Source organism: Notamacropus eugenii, chromosome 3, assembly GCF_028372415.1.
Source record: "Notamacropus eugenii isolate mMacEug1 chromosome 3, mMacEug1.pri_v2, whole genome shotgun sequence".
NCBI lineage: Eukaryota > Metazoa > Chordata > Mammalia > Diprotodontia > Macropodidae > Notamacropus > Notamacropus eugenii.
The window spans coordinates 191,707,343-191,719,306 of record NC_092874.1 but is presented as its reverse complement, the minus strand read 5'-3'; the positions used below and the strand labels follow the sequence as shown (position 1 = coordinate 191,719,306).

Sequence of the window (11,964 nt, the reverse complement as noted above, 5' to 3'; positions counted from 1 at the left end):
GTAGGGGGACCCATTTAGTGGGAAAGGGAGAGGAAATCTTCCAGTTTTCCCTGGGCCACCTGCCAGTGTTGTTGTAGCACTTGGTACCTAGCTGAGCCCAAAATAGAAGGGCACTTCTGAGAGATAGGGAAAGGGAAAGGACCCTAACACCGCTGAAACCAGTGAACCAGTTTTGCTACACAAGCACCAAACTACATTGGTTTGAGTTTTTACAGGGTCTGGGAGTGATTTTCGGTCAACATAAGGCCCCAAATCTATAGACAGATGAACTCTAGTTGATTTGCTGGGGACAGCTAGCATCAAAACTGGGGATGGGGGTCCTGGGAGCAGGGCTGTGGCAGCGTGTGGGGACTGAGCTATGGCCGCTGCAGAACTTTTTTGTTAAAATTCCTGTGGAAACAAAATATAATTTTATAAGGAGATAATGGATGGAAAAGAGAAAACGTATTGCAGGTGTGAGGGCCCAGGTGCCATGTATGTGAAATTGATATCTTCCAACGGTCATGAATTTATTGTGAAAACGGAGCATTCTTTCACATCAGGAACAATAAAAGCCATGTTAAGGGGCCCAGGTAAGTCTGCTGAAAATGAAACCAATAAGGTTAATTTTAGAGAAATTCCATCACATGCGCTATCAAAAGTGTGCATGTATTTTAACTACAAGGTTCGCTACACTAACAGCTCTACAGAGATTCCTGAATCCCCAGCTGCACCTGAAGTTGCACTGGAATTACTGATGGCTGCAAACTTCCTAGATTGTTAAATAAAATAAATTATAATAAACTGTTAACTTTTTCAGTATTTAATACCTGTAGTTCAGTTACTAACTTTTTTCATATGGCATGTTGCGTTTTCAGTCCTTTCTTTTGCATAGCAAACAGAGTTGAAATTTGTTTTGCAACTTAAATAAAATAAGGACATTTTCACTAAAGGAGAAATAAACAAGTACGCCAATTAGCAGATAGCTATGCCTTATCCTTTAGATGTGGTTTTATATATTAAAACAATGATTATAGTAAGTACTGAAATATAGGCAGATACTATAGGCTTAAACTAGCTAAGTGTTTTTAAGGGGTTTTTTTTGTTATTTTTGGACAGGTGGGGTTAATTTGAACCTACCATATCATAGCTATCTAGCATTATTAGTTATGCAACTCTTTTGCACTGTCAACTTGTTTATAAATATGGCTTGGCCAAAACATTAATTTTTTAATAACTCTTAAATACATAAGAATTGATCTTACATGTCTTTTGATAAATTGCAGTTGTGTTACCGTATCGGTGTATTTGCATATCTGCTTTTGTTGTACAACTTAAGTGGTACTTTTCTTTTAAACCATTATGGAAGATTGTGAGGTATAGCTTTAGCGGTAGTGAATTTTTAAGAACTTTAGCCAAGTTATCCATAAGTAACCACAATTCTAGATAGCTTTGGCTCTGAAAACTTAGAGATAGTCATACAATATCCTTTTTTGCACAATCCAAAGTACCGTACTTAATCATCTAGCTAAGAAAACTCTTTGCAATTTTACTTTTCACTTATTACATTAATAAATCATTTAAATGTATCAAAATAAGATCATGGAAAAGTTTATCCACCCACTCATTCCTCCACCATTCTTCCACTCTCTCTCCCCACCTCACCCCCCAAAAAAACGAATTCAACAAAAAAAAACAATCAAAATCTTTTGGGAACTTAATATGTGGAATTCATGGTAAGAGCTGGCGTAAAGCCCCTTAATGGTTTGTGGGTTCAGTTTTATTGATGTCAAATCATGTCTTCTTTGTATGTAGTGGCTAAATAGAAAATTGCTGATACTAAGAAACAAAGCCTATATATAACAAGGGTTATGAATACACAAGTGTAATAAGGCTTTTGCTTAGTGAAAATGAACATCGCTTTAACCTTTTAGGATTATGAAGGACAAATAAATATTTCAGTCAGGGTATCTCTTTCTTAGGTATGGAGTCAAGAACATGAAAGTTGAGTTTCAGCTTCTTACTTTTCAAATAGCAGAGAATTTGTTGTACAATTGTAAATTTAAATACCGTTGGCTAAATTCTTTTTGTTCACTCCACAAATTGCCAGGAAAAAAAATTCATCAGCAAACCTAATCACTGCTCTTAATCTGGATTGAAAACAGTTGTTACATCTGTTTCAAAAATTCATTAAGACAAACTCTGGTTCACATACACAGGACTGAAATGTTTACTAGCTTTTGCTTATCAAGTGCAAGAATTTTTAATGCTAGATGGTGACAAAAATAACAGTTATGTACAGATGTGATGATTTTATAGGTCGAGATGGTAGCAGAAACTACATTTCTAATGGGCTCTCTCCTAGTAGGTTACCTTTTTAACTCATGGCTACATTTGAACACATCGTAAAATACTAAAATTGATGTCCATGGTTTAGTATGGCTAGAATTCAGATAAGGAGAGATTATGTATTTCAAAAATGGTACTGCATGTTAAGTGAGAAAATATTTCCTACAGAATATGAAATATTATATATGTAGTCTTGGCCTTATTTTCAAAAGCCTTATATTCCTCAGTTCATGGTTTTTATTTTCAATCATCGTATTCTTGTATAACCAGAATGATTAGATTACCACTTCTCTGGTTTAAGAGATTTTAATAGTGTATATCATTCAAATTTGTAATTGTTTCTGAAATTGATTTTAGCTTATTTTTGAAATTCCATTTTAATCCCTATCCTACTTTTTTCTACACTGAAGCATTTGCAACACATAGGATTCTATTATAAATAAAATCATTTATAGCAGCATGTTTATGCTTCGTTGTCCCAATAAATTATCTTAAGAATTTTTAGTTTTTGAATTTGGGTGTGTTGTGCAGAAATCAATGAATGAGTGTCACACAGGTGGCAGAATTTCTGAATACCACCAGCACTGCTGAAAAATATAATTTGTAAGCAGATCTACTCAAAGGAGAGTGGATAGAGAGCTGGCCTCCAAACCAGGAAGACTTGGGTTTAAGACCCACCTTGCACACGTTACAGCTGTGTGATCTGGGACAAGTTACAATCTTTCAGAGACCTAGGGTACTTTTTGAGACCATGAATTGAAGAGAAAGTGCCAACCTTTGCTGGTAGGGGAGAATTTCCTTACCTGGAAGTTCTCTACCAACAAAATCAGATCCAGTCCCAATTCCTTAACCCCTAAACAGCTCATGCTAGTCGATAGACTGATTCCTCCTAGAGTGCATATATTTTATCCTGTTCAGCTTCAACTTTATGATCCTCTAAAAATAGTCATATTACTTTTTTCTACTTGGTTCTATGACAGGAAGTTCAACAAATTCCAGAAATTTCTGTCCAAAAAGATGCAGCAAATGCTAGAAACTTCATACAATCTAAGTTAACAGGCACAAAGTGTTTTATTTGTAACTATACACTGTGATGCTGAGCTCAAATTGTCCATATCCAACTTTGAAGTTGGAGCTGAAAATTTTTAATGCTTGAAAATCATCAAAGGGGCAGTCAATTGTGGAATTTTATTTGACATGTATAAATCTAGTTTAATTTTAGACCACACAACTTTGTAACATAATAGCTAAATTAAAACTGACTTATAGAGAACCTAATGGTTTGTTCATCTGAACAAATAAAGATTTGGATCACTTGAGAGATCAAATGGTGCAAAGAACACTGGAATGGAAGTCTGAACGCTAGCCTAAGTTGTTTTTATGGGCCAATCAGCTGTGTGATGTTTTCTGGACTTTGTCATGCTATTTAGTAATGTATTAAGGTTAGTAAGCCCCTCCCCTGCAACCTATGTACCCCATGCCTTTATTTCTTCAATAAACATGCCATTAGGTTCAATGTGTGTATATATCATGTTATATGTATGTAAATTCAAATGCGTAGTATAATTTCTTTTTATTTTGATTACTTGAAAGTGGCATGAAGTGAACCTCATTAATGAAGTTTCATATAGTTAGTATACCCCTCTTTCTGTATCTTCATAATTAGACATTAAATTTTGAATGATCCTTACTAGATTTATTGAAGTGTAAAATCCTCAGAACAGTTTTCCTAACTGTTTTCCAGTTTCAACTCCATCTGTCACAGTTAACTTCATTCTGTTATCATTAGTCACTGCATTGCAAAGGAATACTGTTTACATGCCCTGTCACACCATTATTTGTAATGTCTGTTTAGCTTTAAACTAATTTTCCCTTTTCAATTTGGCGCTAATCTATGCATTTGTAACAAATTGGACTGCTTTATTTCCCCCCCCTTTTCTTGTGTGTGCCTCTGACTGAAAGCAAAAAGATGAAATGTATCCTTCTAGATCCTCCCTTTGATCTCCAACCATCTATTTCTCCCTTCCCTTAATGCCATCACCCCCTTTATTAAGTGGGAAATATTAAAATGCACTTAGAAATAGAACATCTAAATTATCCTACTATAACCAAGAGTTTTGTATATTTATCAAAAATAATGTTTATTGGGATTTTCTTTTATAGGGAAAATAAGCCCCAAGTACATCTAAATTAGATTTTTTTTTTCTCCTGAAAAACTTCCTATCTGATGACAACCCACACTAATCTGTGAACTTGTATTACACTTGACTTAAACATTTTGTATGCTGAAGACCTCTCTATGTGTTGATTCTAAGTTATGACTTATAATTATTTAGAGAAGCTTGTGTGGATGATCTAGTTAAGAAAACCAAGAGAAAATTCAAATGCAGGCAACTTTTTATTCAATTAAGATCTTTTAAAATCTTAAAAAAAAAAAAAACTGGGGATGGGGACCTTGATCTAGGTCTCCTCTCCTCTTTGCCTTCGACTGGAAGATGACCTTGCAAGCTTCAAAGGGGCTTAAGAATTTTGAACTTCTTATCAATGTCCCAGCATTGTCCCCTCACAACAGTAGAAGAGTATGTGTTGGGAACCAAGAACAGACTGTATACAGATTCAAAGAACCTAGTGAAGAATCTACACTATGACAAAAGAAAGCTTCTATAGTACCCCACAAAAAGAAGAAAGAACTTTTAATAACCAGCAACTGAATTATCCCTTTGCCACATGTATTCTCTAAGCTTGAGCCCACTTTCCTCTAGGCACTGTATGTGCTTCTGAAGGAATGTGTCCCAAACTTTTGAGGGTAATGTTTTTAATAGTTTTTTAAAATTATATAAATTTACTAAGTACCCCTTTCTAAAGACTACTTATATCTGGCTGAGTGATTTCCAACTGATAATTTTGGGGTAGAACAGAAATCAGGGGGACTATGAGCCTTAGTTTTAGAAAGAACACTCCCCATCATTAATTGATCCTACCATTCTATGGAACAATTGGGAACTATGCCCAAAGGGCTATTAAACTGTTCATACCCTTTGATCCAGTCATATTACTACTAGGTCTGTATCCCAAAGAGATTATAAAAAACGGGAAAGGATCCACATGTACAAAAATATTTATAGCAGCTCTCTTTGTGGTGGCAAAGAATTGAAAACTGAGGGAATGTCTATCAATTGAGGAATGGCTGAACATGTTGTGGCATAAGAATATAATGGAATACTATTGCTCTATAAGAAATGATGAGCAGGCAGATTTCAGAAAAACCTGTAAAGACTTACCTGAACTGATGCTGAGTGAAGTGAGCAGAACCAGGAAAACATTGTACACAGTAACAGCAGCTTTGTGCAGTGACCAACTTGGTTAGGCTTAGCTGCTCTCAACAGTGCAAGGATCTAAGACAATTCCAAAAGATTCATGATGGAAAATGCTAGTCACATCCAGAGAAAGAACTAAGGAGTATGAATGCAGATTTCTTTTTTTGTGTTGTGTTTTGTTTTCTGTTTTTTTATGGTTTTCCTCTTTTGTTCTGATTCTTCTTTCATGACATGACTAATGTGGAAATATGCTTAATATGATTGTAGTCTATATCAGATTGCTTGCCATTTTGGGGAGGGTGGAGGGAATGGAGGGGAAAAATTTGCAACTCAAAATCTTATAAAAGTGAATGTTGAAACCTACATATATATGTAACTATATACATATATATTTTAAATATACATATATACAAAATATGTAAATATATAGATATATAAATAAAAAATTTTAAAAGTAGAAAAGATACTCCCCAGACCTTTAGGGTGTCTCTAGAACTCATTTTTTAACTCCAAGCATTTTCTCTGGCATGCTCCATGCCTGGGATGCTCTCCCTCCTTCTGTCTGACTAATGACCTCCTGGTCTCCTTTAAGTCCCAAATATCCTACCTTCTACTAAAAGCCTACCTTAACCCCTCTTAATTTCAGTGCTTTCCTTCTTTTAATTATTTCCTATTTCTCCTGGGCTTGTTTTGCCTATATTTGATTCCTAGTCTAGTTGTTGTTTTTCCTTCCTTTTTGAAAAGGACCAGTGATATCACAGGGTGCTATCTTGACTCTGGAGTGAATTGAATTTAAGTGAGGCAGAGTGACATAAAGTCATGAGCCTCACTCTGTCTTCCAGAGTCATAGAAGCCCAGTGGCAAAACAAAAGTTAGGATGATTGATGGTGATCAGGATGCAGTGGATGGTCTCGGCATCTCTAAGCAACTGCTTCAGCCACCTTTATGTCCATTAGGATGAATTGTTTTCATGCATTGAATTACTCTCAGTGGTTTATTGGGGTATGGCTGCTGCCGCATGCTACAGCTTTTTGGAGTCACAGATAAGAGTTGAGTGCCAGGTGGACACCAAAAGTGGATGAGAGCCCTGACAAGGGCTTGGCAAACCCTTATACCAGAGGTACTAGTCTCCCTCTCCCTACCCCACCCACAGCCTGGTACTTGTAAACTGAATGGTGCAGGACCATTTTGCTACCTCATCAATGAGTCTAAAAATAAGAAAGAAACTGCTTCTAAGAAATGTTCTGCTATTCATGGCCTAAACCCGACATATCAAGCATGTACTTCAGAGTCATTTGAACTTGATTAAAATATAATTGGGAAATATTTAACAAAATAATTAAAAATACAATAGAACATGTTAATATGTGTCCTTTTAAAAAATAATAAGCACCTGCAGGGATCCTTATGTATGGTTTAGTGACCTGTTCCTATTTGAGTTTGATACCATTAGTTTGACTAAATTATACCCCTTTGGATGATGTCGTCTGTGTTCTAGTGTTGGGGATGGAAGCTCAATTCCAGGTGGACAGTCTCGGGCGGGTAAAGGTGGGAACTTCTAAATCTTAGAGTTCTCACGAGACCCCCCAGGAAACGACTGGGAATCGAGGTGAACCGAGCTATCTCGTGTATTTCCGCCTCTTCCTGTGAGAAACGTGATGGGAGAGAGCTCTCCTTGCCCTCGAGATTGTCCCGGATCTGGGCACACTATTGTTATCTAACAGCACGGTATTCAGATGCAAACTATGCTGCTAGAGGGTTTAAATAGGATCAGGAAAGCCTGAAAGTTCTCTTGGGCGGAGGGGCGCAGAGCGGTAAGGACAACAAGGCTCGGCTTTTCCTCTCTCTTCTCTCCCCTCCCCCTCTCTCCCCACTTATACTTCTACTTCCAATCTCTTATTGTAAGATCTTTGCCTCCTTGGGAGATTCTTCACTCCCTCCTAAGGAAGAATTCCCCTGCACTTGTAACTAGACCCTGAAATAAAGCTCAACCCTTGTTCGGCTCTGGAACGTCCTTTCTCTCATACGAGCATCCGGTTTGGCCAACCGAAGACCTCGGGAGGTGAGGTAAGAAGACTCGGGTAGCCCTCAGGCCTCTAGGCCTGCCACTACAGTACACTCATGAGGTGGTAGGAAGGTGATGCAATGGATAGAGACTTGTACTTCGAGTCAAGAAGATCTGAGTTCAAATTCTGACTCAGACACTTCCTAGCTTTTTTATTATTTTTATATATTTTAAAAAATATTTGTAAATTTTTTATTGACATATTTTCAGTTCCAAATTTTTTCCCTCTTTCCAGGTTCTCTCCTACCTATTGAGAAAGCAAATAATATAATATTCATTATACATTTGAAGTCATGCAAAACATAATTTCATATTAACCAAAAAAAATGAATCCAAGAAAAATAGAATGAAAAAGCCTGCTTCAATCTGTACTCAGAGATTAACAATTCTCTCTCTGGAGGTGGATAGCGTTTTTCATCATGAGTGTTTTGGAATTGTCATGGATCATCGTATCGATCAGTTAGCTGGGTAACTATGAGGATAATAATAGTACCTATCTCACAGTGTCAATGTAAGGACCAAATGAGATCATATGTAAAGCACTTTGCAAACCTTAAAGTGCTACATAAAGCTAATTATTACCGTGAGGTTAGTGTTGCCAGCTTCATTAGGAACGTTAACTTAATACTCTAACAGGAATGGTACACAGTACCTTCCTTCCCCTCTTCCCCCAAAGAAAGCAGGGAAAGAAGGTGGATAGGTTTAAATTCTATGATAAGAACAGGGGTTTATGGGTGTTCAGGGAGGACTAGCCCCTCTGATGTGAGGGCTACTAAGCCCTTTTCAGGGCTGCTTTCCACCTTTGATTTCCACCTGTCACCCAATTCTTACCTCTGCTTCATGAAGTTATAATATGTGCAGTGGCCACACCCCAGTAAACATCTCGGCAGACTGGCAGGTTGAGGGTAACTGACAGGTCTCAAACCCATTGGTGAGTTAGGGCAATGTCTACCCCAAGCATGTGAAGACATCCCCAGTGCAATGGGCAGATGAGAACAATTTGTTCCAATGGCCATGAAGGTGGTTTGGAGAGCTTAGAGCTTGGTTACACACTGAAGAGGCCAAGGTCTTCCACTGTATCTTGCGCCATCACCAGTTGCCTTGATTCTGTCCTGCCACTGGACTGTGGTGACTAGAAGAAGAGGCTGATAACTTTATGCAACTCTGCCTCACTTAAATCCCATTTATGCATCAAAAGACATCACCCATACTCTTTTACCATTTTAACCTGCCTCAAAGACGTGTGGCAAGGGGCAAGTGTTAAAGCAGTAGGTGTGGAAATACTGGGAGCTGTAGTCACAACTCTGCACACAGATGGCCCAGTCCATAGGATTGTTTTCTTACTGGACTGAATAGTGGTGGAATTTGACAACTTGCTGGGTGTCTGAGTAGCCTTTTTTTGTTTGTTTGTTTGTTTAATTAATTTGTTTTCAGTTTTCAATAATCACTTCCATAAGTTTTAAATTTTCTCCCTCTCCCCCAGCCTGCCTGCAATCCTACATGGGTTCTACACATACATTCCTATTAAACACATTTTTACATTAGTCATGTTGCATAGAAGAAATAAAATGAATGGGAGAAACTATGAGAATAATCAAACCAAAACAAAACATAACACAAGAGAAAACAGTCTGCTTCATTCTGCATTCCGATTCCATTCCTTCTCTGGATGTGGAGGGTGTTTTGCATCAAGAATCTTTTGGGAATGTTTTAGGTCCTTGCATTGCTGTGAAGGGCTAAGTCTATCAGAAACAGTCCTCCTGCACTCTGGCTGTTGCTATGTATAATGTTCTCCTGGTTCTGCTCATTTCACTCAGCATCAGTTCATATAAGTCTTCTAGGTTTTTCTGAAGTCTGCCTGTTTGTCATTTCTTATAGCATAGTAGTATTCCATTACATTCACATACTACAACTTGTTCAGCCTTTCCCCAGTTGATGGGCATCCCCTCAATTTCCAGTTCTTGGCCCCCACAAAAATTTATGCTATAAATATTTTTGTACACATGAGACCTTTTTTTCATTTTTATGATCTCTTTAGGATACAGCCCTAGAATCAATATTGCTGGGTCAAAGGGTATATACATTTTTATAGCTCTTTGGGCATAGTTCCAAATTCTGAGCATCCTTTTTTAAGGACTGCACTGCTCACCTCCTGGTGTACAGAATGGGCTAGAAAAGAGGACCTAAAAATTGTCTTTTTCATACAACCTAACCCTGGCCTGCTTAGAAGTAGGGATCCTACCCTGTGGTCAAAACATGCAAAAAAGTACAAAAACTTTTGCGAAGATGATTCCACTCACTATTGATACATGGAATGTGCACACTTTTATGGAAAACATGAAATCCAGTAAATCTGAAAGATGAACTGTTCTTGTTGTCAGAGAACTCAGCAGATATCACATCCAAATAGCATCCCTGAGTGAAACAAAGGTGGCAAACGAGGGCTGAACTGGATATATGTTTTTCTGAAGTGACCACAGTGATGGGGAGAGCCATGAAACTACTGTAGGTTTCACAATCAAAATCTAATCTAGTCAACAAGCTTACATACCTACCAAAAAGAGTGAACAGATTCATGACAATGCCAATTGCCACTTGCAGAAAAGTGACATGCCACTATCATCAGTATATAATCCACCATGACAAACCCTGATGAGTTCAAAGGAAAATTTTATGAATACCTAGAGATTCTCATCATCAATGTGCTGAAAGAGGACAACCTTGTCATTCTGGGTGACTTTAATGCTAGGGCAGGCATAGACTATCAGACATAGCAGGGAATCCTTGGGAGGAGTTGGGAAAAGCAAGAGCAATGGTCACTTACTACTGAAGACTTATGCATCTCATGACCTTCCCATAATCAACACTGTCTTCCATTTACCTAAATGCAATAAAATTTTGTGGATGCACCCTCGTAGCATACCCTGGCATTTAATAGATTATGTCATTAGAAGGAGAAGAGACAGACAGGAGACGAGAATGATGAAGGTTGATGTGTGGTACAGAGTGTTGAACTGAGCATAGACTTATCCTCTCCAAGCTAAACATTTCCAGTTAGCGAAAGCAGCAGGCCCCAAGGCAAGACAACTTCCAGAATATTTAATGTCTACAGATTAGAGCACTTCTCTGTGCCCTAATTGGAGCTGTATTGGAGGGAAAGCTGAGTCAACCTATGGTTAGCAACAGTGGAGCAGAAAAGGAGTGGGCAGCTTTCAGAGATTTGGTGTACAGCACTGCATTTGCTCATCTGGGCCAGTACACTCACAAGCATCAAAACTGGTTTGATATGTACAAGAATACAAGTCATTCCCCAATTGATAAATGATCAAAGGATATGAACAGACAGTTTTCAGAGGAAGAAATTAAAGCTATCCATAGTCATATGAAAAAATGCTCTAAATCACTATTGATTAGAGCAATGCAAATCAAAACAACTCTGAGATACCACATCACACCTATCAGATTGGCTAACATGACAAAACCGGAAGATGATAAATGTTGGGAAGATGTGGGAGAGTTGGAACACTAATTCATTGTTGGTGGAGCTGTGAGCTGATCCAACCATTCTGGAGAGTAATTTGGAACTATGCATACCCTTTGACCCAGCAATATTGCTCTAGGACTATATCCCAAAGAGATCATAAAAATGGGAAAGGGTCCCACATGTACAAAAATATTTATAGAAGCTCTCTTTGTGGTGGCCAAAAGCTGGATATCAAGGGGATGCCCATCAATTGGGGAATGGCTGAATAAATTATGGTATATGAATGCAATGGAATACTATTGTACTATAAGAAATGATGAACAGGAAGATTTCAAAGAGGCCAAAGACTTATGGTGCATCTCAGCTACTCAGTATTGATAAAACCACATTAATTAGTGATAATGACAAGATCTTAGACAGATGGGCTGAACACTTCCATAGTGTTCTCAACAAACCATCATCAATCAATATTGAAGTCACTGATCATTTGCCTCAGGTTGAAGTCAATCCTTCACTAGCTGAACTTCCAACTAAAGAAGGGATTTTGAATGCCTTTAGGTTCCTCTTCTGTGACAAAGCACCAGATGCTTTGCTGATTCTCTTCCAGCTGATTTACAAGGCAAGGGGTGCACTGCTAATATTGCTCTAAATCACTACTGATTAGGGAGATGCAGAGAAGATATGGGAGAGATGGACACTAATTCATTGTTGGTAGAGCTGTGAGCTGATCCAGCCACTCTGGAGAGCAATTTGGAACTGTGCCAAAGGGC

The 11,964-nt window shown here is 38.0% G+C and overlaps 1 pseudogene; it reads left to right on the top strand.

Annotated features, from left to right (window-relative positions):
* The first annotated feature begins 334 nt into the window (after nucleotides 1–334).
* LOC140531332 (elongin-C pseudogene) lies at nucleotides 335–763 on the top strand (annotated as a pseudogene).
* Nucleotides 764–11,964: the final 11,201 nt, after the last annotated feature.